Here is a 17,211-nt window from a genome sequence, read left to right as displayed (position 1 = left end):
ATGCGGAATGAGAAGCATCATGAAAATAGAATAGGCACTAAATGGGTACAAACATGACCTGGAAACCCAGCTTTCAACGGATTTACTTTATTGAAGGCTGAATTTTAAGTCTTTTTTTCGCTTTATTGTTCAAATCAAATAACAGTCAACAAAAATATTTTTGTAGTAGTTAGGTAATAAGACATATTAAGAAGAAATACTATTGTTGAGTTAATGTTTAATACAGGGGTTGGCAACATTTTTAGTCGGCTGGCCAGTTAATTAATAGCTTAATTAAAAAATGAGCAATATCTGGGTTGAAGCATTTAAAATTCATTCAAACATTACTCAATTGTTTAGTTCTTGTCGGCAAAATGCAAGTTCTATACATTTGATTACTATGGAACAGGTACGTAGCTTGGTTTGGTACATTTCTGCAAATATGCAGAAACGTATACTTTTGTGTGAAAAAAAACTTACTTTTGTTTCAATTCTTCAGTTCATTAAAGCCCTGCTTTCTTAGCTTTTAGTATTCATTTATACCTGGTTTTGCACTACTAAGAGATAATTTTGACATATACGTACTCTTTAGGTTTAGGACTTCTAGTGTTGTAAAATTTGATCGAATTATATACAATTGTATACATAAACTCATATTAATTTTATTTAATAAAAAGCTATGCATTGCCAAATTGATTCTAATAAGATCTGGAATTTTCTTTAACAATCAAAATCATAAAGTTTTATGGGTTTACACTTAAGCCAAAACATAAATTGCCTTGTATACAGTTATCACTCATACTTTAACATTCCATTAACTTTTGAAGCATAAACATAACTGCATACTTTAATATTTTGTTCAATAACTTTAGAGGTAATTTAAATGGTAACGCGACAAAATTGGACGAGCAAACAAAATTGCACGAAGGATCAATTTTGCACGAGTGAAAGCTTTGCACAGAGACTGAACTAATAAAAATAATATAAAGATATATTACCGACCGAGGGTAAGAGTGATATTAAAAAAAAAAAAAAAACTAATACAAGTTATTATTAAAAAACCAAGAAAAGTACATTATTAAAATTGCTTAATTAAAAAAAAACTACCGAGTCAGGGTAAGGGGTAACAATGAAAGTTAAAAAAAATTCAACCCGTGTAAAACTAACACTCGTGCAAAAATGTCCCTTAGTGCAAAAATGTCTTCGTACAATTTTGTCCGCTCAAGCAAATTTGACACCTACCCAGTTTAAATTGTTCTGTTTCTGCGAGGACGTCATTTCAGTTTATTTTTTTGCAGATTTATAACTTTTTTAGCTAGCTACTTCCCTACTATGGAAATTTCATATCTCCCATAAATTAATCTAAAGACCTTTTTTGCTCTTAACTTTTATAATCAAAATGTATATTGTAAGATCAAAGATAAACAAAAACTAACTAAAGTAAAACTCCGCACTTTTCAAAAACTTTGATTTAATACTTTAATTACATTTTACTTCTTATAAATTTTGGACTATATCGTAAGTTAAGTTAAAAAAATAAATTAATTGCACTTAAAACTATAACAACTCAAACTTAACTTCCTTCAATATTTTTTATTTGACGTATTTTTAGCATAAAACTTATAAAAAGAACGCTCATGTGTTTTTGTAATAAGTAAATTTAACTTGTATACAATTTTTAAAAACTATTAACATTTATTCAAAACGTCAATTGACCACAGCCTTACATAAAACCGATATAAAATAAACTTATTTAAAACATTTTTCAGTAATATTTACAAATTTAAATATATTTTGTATATTTTTTTTTACTTAGTATATTTCTGAGACCAATAGACTAAGTAAAATCTAACATAAACGTTTTAATAAGAAAATTCCACAAAGTGCTCTACTTTTAAAGTTGTTATAGTTTATTGAACGACAAAAAAACGCTCAAAATGTTTGGTCCTAGGACCTGGTGCACGAAGAACCTTTCGGTTATCGAGACGCACACAACTTTTAACGTCTTGTCCAGGACAAAAGAATAAGACTACAACATATCAACTAAATAAAAATGACTAGTTAAATACTATTTTATATTTATAATTTGTTTGCTGTTTTTATACTCAAAAGTAAAAATCATTTGCACCAAAAGCTATGTATATATTTTTTATAAACTTGTATAATAAGTAAAATACTTTTAGTTAAAGACATGTAACAGTAAACTCAAAATAACTTAGTTCTATATGTGTGAATATATTAAGAGCAAATATGCTTACAAGTTGGACACTGGTTTCTTGTTTTTTGCTTTTCATTGTCGTCGACCACATATTCATTCCAATATACATCTGAAGCTGTATTGTTATTTTCTTCCAATGTTGGTGGTTCTAAATCAAGAATTTCTGGTTCTGGGATTTCTGAATCTAGAACTTCTGAATCTGGAAACTCTGAATTTACAGCTTCTTTTGAATCTGAGTTCTCGTTCGAAACTTCTGAACATGTTACTACGTCCGAGTTATTAGTTAAAGTATAACCGCCATAATCTTGCGAAATTTTATACAGATCTTCAAATTTTGGAAGAAAACGTTCAGTTCTAATATCAAACCACCCTTCAATGCAGGTCTTGCAGTTGAAATGTCCGCAAGGCAAGCGGCAAACTTCAGCACCAATTTTCAGCTCATCCAAGCAAATGCTGCATTTTAGCATTTCTCCATTCTCGTCTGTAGATCCTTCGTACGTAGTGCAAAGCTGGTTAAAGTAAGTGTGAGATATTTTACCTTCCCAGAAAGCATAATCTCTTTCAGATACTGCTTTTTTTAGCTCTTTATAAGATGAAAATTGTTGATTATTTTGTGGTGTTGTGTTACCCATAAACGCGTCATAACACAATCTTTCAAGTTCTTCAACTGAATTTACGCTTTTGTTTATGGAAGAAGTGGTTAATTTTTTTAGGTTTCGATTGTTAAAAACAAAACTGCTATCGATACAGATTGTGTTACCAAATCTTTCATTCCAAAAATTAATTTCAACATTCAGTTGGTGTAAACTGTCAAAGCTAAGAAAGTTTAAACCATTTTTCGAATAGTCAAAATCAACTTTGGCAAATTCAAGTTTTTTTTTCGAAGAATGTGAGATGTAAACATTTTTTAACTCAATTATACTTTTGTGAGCTACTGAAAATTCATAAAGTTCTTTTAGAACTTCGTTAAACTTTCTGACATGTAAATTTAAATCATTTGAATCATGGCCAGCTTTCGTGATTTCACTTAAGAAACATGTATATGCGTTTGTGATTTCAATTATATGATTAACTAGTTTAAAAGTTCTATGGTTCTCTGAATTGTAATCTTTTAAATATCCAAGTAAATTTTTGTAAGAAGTTATTTTGTAAGTTTTCTTCAAAATTTTTTTTCCAATAAAATAGTAACTACATAATTTTGCCATACTTTCCTCTGAAAGTACTTCTTCTTTAAAAAAGTTTTTCAACGCTTGTAAAGTGTTCTTTCTTTTGAAAATAACTTTCAATGTTATTGTATATTTTTGCTTTAAATCTTCTAGTGATGTATCACCAAATATATATTTCATTTTCCGAAGAGTTTTCAAATAACTGTTGAAATCGACAAGTTTTGAGGAATCGTCTAGATAATAAAAACGAACTTTTTCACTGATATTTGTGTCATTAAAACTGAAAACTATTGCTTTAAACTTAAAGAAATGTTTGTGCATGTATAAAAACTTAAACAAGTGTTTTCTTACTTTTTCAAATTTGTTTCTTCCTAAAGAATGACTTGTAGGACAATAATAGGCGTGTTGAGTAAATTGCATTATAATATCATTATAGTGAACTAAAATTTCATGGATAGTTTCATAAAAGATCTGCAGACATTTTTGTTCTTCATAAGTGTAATAGCTTTCTTCAAAATCATATTCATCAAGATCAAGCTTTTCATCACAAGTCGAAACGTCGTTTGGCAAGTTTGCACTGTTAAGAAAATTCTTATTTGTTTATATTGATCTTTGTAGTTAAATAAAAACATAATATAAGATCATATTGTAATATTATGTATTTAAATACAAACTGTTTTATTTGGGAACCGCTCATTTCCAACCCGCGATCGAATCCCACCCTGTCAATTCCGTGAACCGTTTACCGACCAAGGGTAAGGGTTAGGAGTAACAGTGATATTAAAAAATAAATGAAAAATAATTGAAATTAAAAAGTCAATAAATATATAAATAAAAGTTAAAAAACTTTTTATTGGGAATTTTACGCGGTTGGGAAATGATCGCGGGGGAATTGTTAGTATACAGTTTTATTTAATTATTTATAATTAATAAATTTAACTTTCAACTGAAGTATAAAATGCTATTTTTTACTAAAGGTTAATAAACCTCAAGTTTAGTATATAGTAGGTTTGATAAAAACCATTAACAGTCACCTCTCGTGAATCTACGCACATTGTGTCAACAGCAAAAGTGTTTAACTAAACGAAAGGATTTTGTCGAGTGCGTATAACTTTAAAGTATTTTTGGGAATTCTTATTGTGTTACTAAATAAAACTGCGTAATTAAACGAGTGCGTAGATCCGCGAAAGGTAACTCTAGATGATTTGTTGTAGCTAGCTGAAATTAAAAAATATAAGGTTCACTTTGACCAGAACTAAAATCCGACATATCTACTTTGAATACTCAACAAGTCTAAAAAATTATCACTACGTTTAACATGTAATATTCTTTTATTAAGCAAAACCAAAAAGTTGCTAATTTTTTTTTTGAGGACCTGGATACACAAAAAAACCTCTCAGTCATCGAGTTGCATACCCAAATAATAATTTTAAGATAAAGTATAAATTATTAGAACATTTAAAGAATACTATCAATTTATAAAGTGCTTGTGGTAAAATTATACATCTTCAAAAATGGCTAAACTGTTGACAAAATAGTTCTAAAAAATTGTGACTCAAAACATGTTTGTGATGTCTTTTCAACTATAAGTTGACATATACAGTAACCTCTCGCTTATTTACGCACATTGTGTCCACAGAAAAAATATGTAAAAATACGAAAGATACGAAATATACTTACTATAATGGCTGTTTTTTGATATTGCTTCTAGTTAAAAGCAGACTGCAGACTTTCCCACTTTTAACATTTTTTTACTTTATTTATAAATATGAAAACAAAAGATAAAACTATACATATATTAAATAAAAATTAAAATTTGTATAAAATACAGGGTTGCCACTCTTTGAGCCAAAAAATCTTCCCTGAGTGACCAAAAATTTCCCTGAGTAACCTTAAAATTCCCTGAGTTTCCCTGAGTATTTTTCAAATCTTAAAAAAAAAAATTTCTCTTCTAACACAAATTATTAATACCTCATTCTCATTTTCTTCTTTAATAATAAAAGGAAGGTTGTATGTGTATGCTTCTGCATTAAATTTATGAAAAAAAACTGTTTTCAAAAACTCAATCTTAAAATGTTTAAACCAATTAAAATTTAAAAACTAAATTTTTGCACAACTTTGTGTAAACTTGTTAGCTAACTTTCTACATAAAAGAATAAAGTTTAATTTGTTTGACATTTTAATTGACAAAATTTAATTATACTACAGTAATAATTTCACATGAAGAACTCACTTAAATGCATACATAATAACTTCATTATTTTACTTAAGTAAATATAAATTTAAAACTTAAAAAAACTACAATGTTAATACTAAGAATATTGAAGAGCTAGCCGCAAGGCTAAAAAAATTCTAAATAACCACTAAAATAATAAAAATTACTACTTTTGAACAAAATATTGAAACTGGATTAACTAAACCTCATTCTAGATCTAGAAAAAAATTTCCCTGAGATTTTCAAAAACTTCCCTGAAATTTAGAGAACAAATCAAAACTTTCCTGAGTTTCCCTGAGTTAAAAGAAAAATGCCAAAATTCCCTGAGTTTCCCTGAGATTCCCTGAGATTTTCTACAGTTTGAAAATTCCCTGAGATTCCCTGAGTTTCCTGAGAGTGTGGCAACCCTGAAAATAATAATACTTGTAAAAAATTTTTACTAATTTTAATAACAAGTAGATTTTATCTTTATTTATATGTGACTTATTTGATGCTTAACATTTATGTTCTATTCTACTTAGCAAATTCAATTTATAATTAAGCATTTGTTTACAATTAAGAAATGGTGTGGTGTCTATATTAAAATTTGTTTCTAGAGCCTTTTACAAGATATGCATTTAATGCTGTAATGGATTTCTTCTTTTGAACAAAAATATATAAAATATTAAAAAAAAAAAAAATTGCTTAGGTTACTACAACTTTTTTTAATTTGACTTTTGCCAACATATGGATAAACTTGTCTTGCATTGTATTAAAGATATATTATAATAATGGACTTTTTGAGTAGGAATGAAATTTAATGCCATAAGAATTTGAGGAATTAAAAATTTAAATTTATTTAAAGGTATAAAAGGAGGAGTGTTAAGACACATAAACTATAAAGGTGAAAGCCATAGAGTACAATAGGCTGCTTAAGGAAGACACAAACTAAAAATGCAAACATATTAGTTTAATTAAAAATCATCCCTTGTGTTTTTCAAATTATTTTTTTAACAATAATCTCCATTTGTTAACAAAATTTCTGGTATAATAAGGTATAACTAAATATTTATCAATTATTCAAGGAACATAAGTTTACCAAGTCTAAAGGTATAGAGAGGTGAGTTAGCATTTAAAAACATATTTTAAATAAAAAATATACAATAAACCTAATTTGTGCAATATTAATTAAAAATTAGAATTTTGTTTTTTTTAAATTTTTATAATTCTAAAATGCTAACAAAACGAGAGTGCGTAATGTCATAAGTGCGTAAAGATGCGAGAGGTTACTGTAAGTTTATTTAGTAAAAACAATACTGACATAAGTAAAAATAATGATATGACATTTTTTGTTAAATAATAAAACAAATACAAAAGTGATGCAATTTTTGGAGGATGAATTATTTTTATATAACTAGCTTCAAATCCAGTTTCTAATCAAAAAATTGAATTAGATGAAAAAATATGGGGAACATTTTGAATATTTGTCTTAATTGCAAATAAAAAGCATTAATAACATTTAAGTTTAATAAACTAACAAAGAGGAATCCTGTTTTTCCTTTTCTTCCATTTCTTTACTATAAACGCTACTTGTTTCTAATTCTGTAAAAATATTTGAAAATAATATTTTTTTTTTAATACTTTGCTTATAGTCTTTTTAGATTATTAACCAGGTAAATTATTTTGTTTACAATTTTGTTAAAAGTTTTTTTGAATATGCAACATTATAATTTTGTACGAGCATAAAGTTAATTTTATAGGCAAATTTATAAATTTTTCAAAAAACATAAAACTTTAATGTCAATTATTTTCCTTATCTTAAAAGCTATCTAAAATTTTTTTTCTTATTTCAGAGAACGCACCTTTGTCTTTAATTTAAAAAAAAAAAACTTGGTTTGGGGTTTGAATTATTTCATGGGGTCCCTCAAAAAATAAAGGTTTTTTTTTTTTTCATTTATATGGTATTTAAACCGAAAATAAATAATTTTTTATTTTATTTTTTCCCTTAGTTTGTTCGTTATTTAAACTCCTAAATGTTTATTTTATAAATAATATTAATATCTTTTACGATTTAGCCCCAAAGCAAAATGATGTGTAATATACATAATTTTGCTTTGGGGCCAAATCGTAAAAGATATTAATATTATTTATAATATTTAGGAGTTTAAATAACATGCAAACTAAGGGAAAAAAAAATAAAATAAAAAATATTTATTTTTGGTTGTATTACCATATAAATGAAAAAAAAAAAACCTTTATTTTTGGAGGGACCCCATAAAATAAAATTATTTTAAATTTTAATTATTTTAGTTTAATTAAATATGTTGTAATTCACATTCTTATTAATTTTTTTTTCCTTTTATCATTTTTTTATCTAGGAAATGGCCAAGGCAAATGATAGTGTAATATACATCATTTTGCTTTAGGGCTAAATCGTAAAAGATATTAATATTATTTATAAAATAAACATTTAAGAGTTTAAATAACATGCAAACTTAGGGAAAAAAATAAAAATAAAACAAAAAAATATTTATTTTTGGTTGTAATACCATATAAATGAAAAAAAAAAAACCTTTATTTTTTGAGGGACCCCATGAAATAATTCAAACCCCAAACCAAATTTTTTTTTTTAAATTAAAGACAAAGGTGCGTTCTCTAAAATAAAAAAAAAATTTAGATTGCTTTTAAGATAAGGAAAATAATTGACATTAAAGTTTTATGTTTTTTGAAAAATTTATAAATTTGCCTATAAAATTAACTTCATGCTCATTTATTTTGTTTATAATTTCATGCACGAATATATTTCAATCTTCATTACAAATTCCACGTTGCTCAGTGGCAGGGACGTAGCTAGCTCAAGAATTTTGCAAAATGTAAAACATCTGAAATGACGCTTGATGACTCACAGGAGGAACAGAGCAATTTCAACTACATTTAATGTTATTGTATTTTATAAAAAAGGTATGCAGTTATGTTAAAACTTCAAAAACAAATGGAATGTTTAAATTTGAGTAATAACTGTATACAATAAGTGGCTTATTGAAGAAAAACTAAAATTTGTTCAAAATGTTTTGGTTCAAGACCTGGATACGCAAAAAGACCACCTCTCGTCATTGAGTTGCATACCCAACTTAATCAAAATTATAATGAGCCAAAAAAGAAAAAAAAAAACTCTACAGTTAAAATTTAAACTTTAAAATGAACTGAACAAAATGAAGAAAAGTTAACTAATCAAGTTTTAAACATAAAAGCATATGTAAGTAATAAAAAAAAAGTTATAATAAAGCTTTTATAGATTTTCTAAACCACTTTAAAACTTTTAAATCTAATATTTAACAAATAAAAAAAATACATATCCTTTTAAATGTTCTATAAATACTATAAACAAAAAAAAAATTTTTAAACAACAATGTTTAGAAAATAGAAGTACAATTATATTTAAGTATCTGTAAAAAACTGAAACAAATTTCGTTATTTGCTCAGTGTCTGGTAACACTATATTCATAGAGATTTTTCTAGAAGTATCTGATATATAATTTATTTCCAACAAACTAAAGTAAACTGCAAAAAGGAGCAGCAACATTTTTCAAAACAAAAAGTTCTGTAAAATAGGCATGAAGCTAGAAAACTGTGGCAAGGACATATTTGAGATCTAGCAAATAATGGGAAGTTTTTTTTAAAAACAGCAACTTCTTGTATTGGCAATTTTATTAAGGATTTCGAGTGTCAAGATGAATTGATGTTTGCATCATTTTCACTTAAAGAAAACTTGATTTTACAACTTTGCTTGAAAATAAATAAGTTATTTGTTAAAAATCATACATAGGTCTAGTGTACCAAATTCATAAAAGTAAAATAAAACAAACTTATGAACTAATTTCATAAATCTAAAGCTATCTGAAACACACAAAAAATGCTATTTTAAAAGCTGTAAAAAATTGTAGACCACCTTAAAACTTCTTAATATGTAGATAAAATAACAGAGATGATGAAAAACCTTTGAAAGTAAGGAGTTAAAACAAACTTTAAAACAAACTTTAAAACAACCATAATATATTGAAATACTATTTATAGAAAACAAATTTATTGTTAAAATTATGAACAAGTTATAAATTAAAATACTTTTAACAACAGCTCTAACCTCTTGCTACCAAAACAGTTCCAGAAAGTTTTTCTTGAACTTTCCTTAACATAAAACTATCCCATACCAGAGAGGAATAACAAAAAAAATGAGAGTAACGTTTTTCTTGATTTTTTCTTAACATAAAACTATCCCATACCAGAGAGGAATAACAATAAAAAAGTTAAATGAGAGTATTTTTCCCTTTGTAAAAAAATCAAATACGGAGATAAATAAAAATGAAAAAAAAACACTAAACAGACCAAATATCAAAAATTAGTTAGATTTTTTGTTTCTTTAATAAGCATTTCATATTACAAATAAGTAACTGTGTTTTAAACTATAGAGAAATTTTATAAAAATATGTAGCACTTAATTATGGAAAAGGGTCAATGTTATATATCAATTTAAAAACATCTTAAACATAAGTTTAATGATTTAGAAAATATTACTTTGAACAAAACATGTTTAGTTTTGTTTTCATTAAACTCATTAACTAGCCAAAAGGTATTTCTATTAGATTAAAACCAGGGTGAAAATTTTGGGTTGTAAGTTATCAAAAAAAAAAAATTCAATTTTTTAAAGGTATATAATTAGTAGAAGCAAAACAAAGTAAAAGCCTAACAATTTTATTGTTAGTAAGAAAGTTTTGTAGACTTGCATATTTTAAACAACTAGATTAGCAGTAAATAATGAACTATAAGAAGAAGTAAAAATTAAATAATAAAAAGAAATATCCAGAGTAAAGCAGGATCTGCTTTAATAAAACACAACTTTCAAATGCTAGACTTCTAAGACAAATAAAACTTTACTACTCGTAATAATTAATTTATAGTATTCATATACACACACATATATACATAAACTATAATATTTTTTTCTACAATTAATAAGTACAATCCACTATTAATAACATAACATTAAACACATTATAAGTAAAATTGAAGCGTACAGGATTTTGATTACAAAAAACTTATTCAGAAACAGTAATTTTAATTTTCTAATTTTTTTAAATTGCCTACAACTTTTAAAAGGTAAATAGCAAAAAACAAAAAACTGACAGTATAAACTATGTAACAACTTAATAACTCAGCTGTTTTTTTTTAATGACACAAAAATGTATTCTACAATAAAAATATTAGCAAATGTACTAAAAAGAGTGTGAAGTTAACTTGACAGCGTTTTTCAAAAATTATTTAAGAATGTCTAAACTTTGGACTTAATTATTTTCCTTATCTTAATAGCTAGATAAAAACTTTTTTTTTATTCTAGAGAAAGGTTTGTTTGTATTTAATTTAAATAAAAAATCTATTGGATTAGGGTTTGACTTTTATTGTGGGTTCCCTTAAAAAAATTGTTTTTTTATTATAATTATTTTTATTTTATGAGTTATAGTGAAAAAAATTATTGTATATATATTTAAAAATCTTCTTAATAATATGTTTATAAACGGCTATAATTGTTTTTTTTTACTAACTGTCAATATTTTGCACTATTTGGCCTTAATTGGGTTTTTTTATGAATTTATTTATATTTTGAGTTTGAGTTCATAATTCATAAAATTCATAAAAAATCCTAATTAAGACCAAATTGTGCAAAATAATGACAGTTAGTAAAAAAAAATAGCCGTTTATACACATATTATTAAGAAGATTAAAAAAAAAACAATTTTTTTTTATTCAGACTCATAAAATAAAAGTATTTATGAAAAATCCCAATTTTTTCTGAGGGAACCCACACTAAAAGTCAAACCCCAATCCAATGGATTTTTTTTTAATTCAAGAGAAAGAACCGTTCTCTAGAATTAAAAAAAAGTTTTTATTTAGCTATTAAGATAAGGAAAATAATTAGGTCCAAAGTTTGGACATTTAAAAAAAATCTCGAAAAACGCGGTTAAAGTAAATATACACTCGTTATTTTTTTTAACATTTTCTTTAGTTAGCACGAAACAATACAAGAATTACTTAGCTCGATTAGCATTTTTTAAATCTGTCCAAACTTTATATCCAATCATTTTCCTTATCTTTAAAGTTAACTAAGATTTTTTTTATTCTAGAGAACGCTCCTTTGCCTTTAATTGGAGAAAAAATCCATTAGAATGGGGTTTTAATTTTTGAGTTGGTCTTAGAAAAAATGTTTTTTTTTAATTTTTACTCCTACTGATGTTTTTGCCAGAAAATATATATTATTTTTTTCAATATTCTTACTTTGGTGTATTCTCAAGGGTCGTTGTTTTTTTTTTAAATTTCTAATTTTTTAATAATATATGTAAATATTCCGGATTGTAAATTTCAAAGACTTTCAATTTTCTAACGGTCACTGAAGCAAAAAAAAATTAACTTATTTGAATACACTTAATTATGACAATTTCTTATGGTCCACGGCGGGCATGGTAAAATTTCAAAACCACTAATTACAGCTGTTCTATCGCTAAAGTAACTAAAAAGCTAAAGTAACAAATTATAGCTAGTTTTTACTCATATTTTATATTGAATTAAATTTAATAACTTAATCTTTTTTAATTTTGTAATAATATATTTACTATTATGTTTTAAACTACATAAGTCTTAATTTACAATGTACTTAATTATTTCAACACTTTAAATGTAAAACTAAAAAAAGTTTATAATTATATTTTAACATATTAATTTTTTTTAAAACAAAAAAATGAAGTTCTTCTGAAGTTATTTTAACTTCAAGCTTAAAAAAAAAACAAGTTAAAAAGTATAAAATAATATTCTTTTGTAACATTAACTTTTATTCAACATTATTATTTATTGTTTTTAATTTTTTTGTCTAAATTTCTTTTTAAAGTTAAACACATAAGTTCTTCAAGGTACAACAGACTTAAATATCTTAATATCTTTATTAATTAACAAAAGATAAAAAAAAACTTTTTTAGAGAAGTACTTTAATGTCCTATTTATAGTAAATAAAAATAAGTTTTGTTTTGTGAATGCTTTGTCCACAAATGAGAGTTCTAAATTATAGGCTGTATTTTTGTAAAGTAATAACAACATAGTGTAAATTTTTGGCTGTAATATAAATCAACAACTAAAATGATGAAAATAAAAACAATTTTGTTTAAACTATTTTTAATATCTACATTATGAGAAAATCAATCTTGAGAAAAAATAATAATTATTAAAAGTATTTTGTAAATGTTATTTACATTTGAGATCAAAAAGTTCTACTATCGGGGATTTTTGAGAGTGATGTATTCAATTTGCGACGCTTGTTACTATCTTTGGTGGTCCACGCTTTTTATTATATCTAAACTGTTTTTATGTAAGACACGACCCATACACGTTTCACTAGAATTATCATCATTTGAATATGTCATCCCTCACCTTATATATCTTGCGGTAAAAGTGGTTGATCTAAAAAACCTGTCAGGGATAGTTGCTTTCCTCTTTTTCCTATCTGATGGTCTTTGCTTGGCTCTATAAGCCATATGGTTGTTTGAGGGACTTCTTCTTCCAGTTCTTCGATCACAAAGTCTTTTGCACGACAAAAAAGCGCTAAAAACTTTTTGTCTCAGGACCTGGTGCACGAAAAAACCTTTCGGTTATTGAGTCGCAAACCACTTGGATACCTTTCAACGTCTTGTCCAGGACTTCATGTATGTATTGTTAAAACGAAGGTTTTGTTCGTTTTGTATCTCAAGGTAAGTTATCATTTAATAAATAAACAAAATTACTTATTTCTTATACTATAAACATTATATTTAAGTGTTTTGAACTGAAAGCACATTTAAACACATTAGTTTATCAAAATGAACAACTTGAAAATTTTTTTTTTGTTTAAATATTGTACTAACTACTTTTCAGTAGAACAAACCTTAAGTCTGAAACCTGGATTCAAATAGAATCACTAAACAGAATATAAACTGGTAATTGTTATATAACAAAAATGCATTTAACAAGCATGAAAGATATTTGTAAAACTTATAAATTTAAATATTTTAAGTGGTATATTATAATACATACTTAATAGTTTAAAAGGCAAAGTAAAACTAACATTTTAAGAAATTTAACTATTAACATATGGACAAATCTCAACTTTTTATAAGGAACTACTATTTAGTTGCCTAATAATTTATAACTCTAGCCCATGGACTTGTAAGGGTAGTTAGTACTATACTTAGCGGCTATAATTTTAAATTTGTAATAAAAAAAAGTACATATAATAGCCAAGTTGTTATAAAATAATAACTAAACTAACTACTTCGCATGATTTCAAACTATCTGTTGTTTTATATAAGGCTAGTCTAGGGTTTAACGTCAATGATACAAAACAGGAAATTTCAGATCATTAAAACAACCTTTTTTGACGTAACAATCGTAAGTCGACCTGCAATTTACAGTTGAGTTTTAGTCAGTCTGATAATCGTTTGTATATGAGTGACAATCGACTATTGAACTTAAAGGTCAGTCGTGATAGTGAGTGACCATAATAGTCATTCATATTCACAGAGTCAGAAAAAATTATATATTTTTGGTCTTTATTTTTAATATTAACTATCAAAACTTTTTGCTTAATTTTTAATATTTGAGTAAGGTGGATTAGGAATAGCGGTATAAAAAAAAAACAAAAACTTTAAATATTTTTGCTGGCTCAGCAAGTATGCAAATCAGACTGTCCTTTAGGATTTAGGTTTACTTTCCGTGTTAACCTTTGTGTTGATAAAAACTGTGTTAGCGCAACGTTAAGGGTAAAGTGAGAGGTGAATTGGTTTAAATCGATAGCCAACAGATTTTTCGTACACCAGGTTCATAGACTGAGACCAAACTTTTTAAGAGTTATATATATTTATGTTATATTTGTCGTTCAGTATTAGACTAATTCATTTCATTACTTTTTTTTTGAATTCAGTAACACATAGTTTATTAATGGTTATTTTTCGCACTGTGTTTGTAAGCCTTTAAAATATTTTGAATAATTTTAATTTCTAAGATTTTAAGCATTAAAATGATTAAAAAAAACAGTTTTATTAATATCTCAAATGTATTTTAACTTGACCATTTGTAAATTTACCAACTTTATACAACTTAATAAACAAATTTCTAAAAACAGCAACTCTAATTTAACTCCGAAGTTTTATTGTCAAGTTTTTAGTAAACATTTTTAATTCTTAGGTAGACAACTTTTGTTCTTTTTTTCAAATAAAGATAATTGAAAAATAAATACCTAATTATTAAAAGTAAAACAAAAGCTGTAATTATATTTTTTTTTGTTTTTAAACAATAAGATTAAGATAATGACCACATTAGGTTATTGTTGTGATGTGATGCGTACTAAGTGAATGCTTAAACCAAATGCAGAAACTAGTGACCTTGCTTATATAACTGAAAAATAGGTCTAATTAAAAATGTAGACACTCTAATTATTTTTTGCTGTACTTGTTGTTTCGAAAATTATGTGATCAAAAAGTAATTTTTTTTCATTGTTAGAAATGTTGGATTTACATAATAAACATCAAGATTTAATGTATAAGTGAAAATTAAGTTTCTTAAAGTTTTTTTAAAAATAATTGTTAGTGTTTAAAGTTTTTTTTTACACAAGAATAAAGAATAAGAACAAAGTATTGATATATACTTATATACTTATATTGATATATGTACAAGGTTTATTATTTTTTATTTTGTGTATGTGTTGACTAGCAAGTTTTGATCTAACAACACACACCTAATACAGCTTTCAATACTATTAATAGGATCCCTAAATCACCAAGTCACAAAATTTTTGGCAACAAAATGTCAGTTACGCTCTTCTGTCTACAGCAATAAGCTTGTCTAGGTCGAAAATTAGATCACCTAAATAATTTTACATTTCCTATTTGAGTTTTAAAACTCAAAAAACATTCAGAACCCAACAAGTAAACCATTGGTGGCATGTAATTTTAGTAAAACTCTCAAAGTTAAAATTTTAACATTAACAAAACTCCAATCAAATAATTTATATAAAATTGTAGAAACTAAGTTTTGCTCAAAGAAATTGTCAATGTGAGCTTTAAATATAAATTTGTATTAAGGTAAAATATACTGATAATAAATAAAACTTTATTTCAAGCCCTACAAAGCTTTTTGAGAAAAACTTAGTTTGCCAACTAGACTTAAAAATAAAAGTTTTCTTCAATAAAGTAAATACCTTTAATTATTAAATTTCACATAAAATAAAGTTTTAAAATATTAGTAAAAGTTACAAATCAAGCTCTAAGTAAGGACACATATTCTAATTTAATAGAGCAATGTTTATAAACATCATTTAAACTATACATTTTTACTATACATACTTCAATTATTTTTAAATGCAATAAAATTTAGTATAAACTATTCCTTTTTAATTAAAATCTATTAAAAAGCAGGAATTAAAAGTCTTTAGAAAATTTAGCCTTTAGAATGGTAGTATTTACTTGTTTCTAATCTAGATATGTTCAAACCTGTTAATAACTGATAAAATGAATATCAGTGTTAAGGCCATATGGTAGGCTATTTTACAAGGCTTGAAAAAAAAGGTAAATCAAATATTTTACAACTTCATTTTCTTTTCTTTTGTAGAGTTTTAATTAACATACATATTGAATTTTACAAATTTACAAACACAACATAGTTTATGAGATTTAGTAGATTAAAGTCGGAGAGTATAATAGGTTCCTTATTGGAGGAGAAAACTAAAACAGCAAATAAATAGAAATCACTAGAAATCAATTTCTCTTACATTTTTTGAGATAAATGCCTCAAATTTCAGGAAATATTCCTTGCTATATTAAAAAAATTCAAGGTAACAAAGTTTTAAATATTTTGAAATAATTATTTTATAAATAAAACAAAATAAAAAAATATTTTATTGTTTATTAAAAAAAAAGTACAATTGAAAAGTTAGAATTCCTTAAACAAAATTTTCTAGATATTGCAAAGAATATTTCCTGAAAGCTTGTGGTATTCATCTCAAAAAATCTAGATTTTTAATGACTCCCAAGTCCTATTTACTTGCTGTTTTAGTTTTCTTCTTCAAAAGGGAACCTGTTGTGCTCTCTGAACTTAAATCAAATATATTGTTTTAAATTTAGTAAATGTTTAGAATTAAAAAAAATAACTTGTAGCTTAATTAAAACTCTACATAATAAAATCAAATTTTGAAAAAGTGATTTACCCTCCTTTATAGCATTAAAGACATAAATACAACTAATCAATAAATACAACTACTGTCTCTTATCCATTCCACTTAGATTATCTGTTATCTGAAGTTGTATTACAAAACTGATTTACATTTATATACAAAAATTTTTAGTTTATTTATTTATTCCTAAATCTGTACATTAAGTACTAGAAGGTAGTTAAACTAATTAGAAAAAATATAATGATAAAATTTCATAAGTACTCTATAAGTGATGTGTTTAAGTTTTACTTAGCAGAAATAAGTTATTTTTCTATCACTGTTAAAGTTTAAAAGATCTCTAAAAATACTTAATTCATATTTAAGTTTTTTTTGGAATATAAATGGCGGATATATTGAAATTATTTTATTTTAA

Source organism: Thalia democratica, chromosome 9 (genome assembly GCF_965202585.1).
Source record: "Thalia democratica chromosome 9, ktThaDemo2.hap1.1, whole genome shotgun sequence".
Lineage (NCBI taxonomy): Eukaryota > Metazoa > Chordata > Thaliacea > Salpida > Salpidae > Thalia > Thalia democratica.
The sequence above is the reverse complement of the archived record's forward strand: the minus strand, read 5'-3'. Positions refer to the sequence as shown.